This window comes from Plectropomus leopardus, unplaced genomic scaffold, assembly GCF_008729295.1.
Source record: "Plectropomus leopardus isolate mb unplaced genomic scaffold, YSFRI_Pleo_2.0 unplaced_scaffold30469, whole genome shotgun sequence".
NCBI lineage: Eukaryota > Metazoa > Chordata > Actinopteri > Perciformes > Serranidae > Plectropomus > Plectropomus leopardus.
Genome location: NW_024633230.1, coordinates 1 through 985, shown reverse-complemented (window position 1 = coordinate 985; position 985 = coordinate 1). Strand labels below are relative to the sequence as shown.

The 985-nt window shown below is 45.5% G+C and overlaps 1 long non-coding RNA gene across 1 annotated transcript; it reads right to left on the bottom strand.

Moving 5' to 3' along the window:
* Window positions 1-403: 403 nt before the first annotated feature.
* Window positions 404-985, bottom strand: LOC121938618. Its single transcript, XR_006105315.1, has 3 exons — window positions 902-985; window positions 623-736; window positions 404-529 (listed from the first exon to the last, which is right to left on the bottom strand). It is a non-coding gene; the product is annotated as an uncharacterized LOC121938618 (long non-coding RNA).

The following is a 985-nucleotide window of genomic DNA, read 5'->3' as shown; positions in this document are numbered from 1 at the left end:
CACCAACGAGCCGGGGACGGCCGCCATCGACAAACCTCAGGACAAAAGAAAACTTTATTTAAAAGAGCGCAGCGTGTCCACATCTGTGAAGTTTAATTTAGTCCAGAAAAACTTTATTTAAAAGAGGAAACGTGTAAAGACAGAGAGGAAACAGATGAGACGTCCACAGGTGTCCGTCTCTTTGTGCACTGATGTCTCACCTGTGTGCTGGTGGAAAGCTGGCGGGAAAGCTGCAGCTCCGTACGGAGGCAGAGCCACACCTGGAACACACACACACACACACANGCAGAGTCTGAAAATAATAATAAAATAATAACAATAATAATAATGATAATTATGACGATGATAATAATAATAATAATAATAATAATAATGATGATAATAAATGTAGTTTCTACCTGTCCGAGGTAAACATGTAAAATCTTTACTGCTATAATTATAACCAGACAGAAAATAAAAGGCTACATCTTTAATGTTATCAGAGCGTTTTCTCACCAAACAGGATGAAGAGACAGTGAGGAGAGACGCTCTGTGGAGACAAACAGTGTCAATAAAGTTAGTTCAAAGCGGTTTCCTGTACGCTGATCGATCTCTGCAGCGCTGACTGTGTGTGACCTCTGACCTCTGGGTTCAGGTTGGACACCAGCAGCACCGAGTGACCGGCAGGAGGCGCCACCTGCAGCGAGACGCGGGGGGGGGGACACCAACGAGCCGGGGACGGCCGCCATCGACAAACCTCAGGACAAAAGAAAACTTTATTTAAAAGAGCGCAGCGTGTCCACATCTGTGAAGTTTAATTTAGTCCAGAAAAACTTTATTTAAAAGAGGAAACGTGTAAAGACAGAGAGGAAACAGATGAGACGTCCACAGGTGTCCGTCTCTTTGTGCACTGATGTCTCACCTGTGTGCTGGTGGAAAGCTGGCGGGAAAGCTGCAGCTCCGTACGGAGGCAGAGCCACACCTGGAACACACACACACACACACA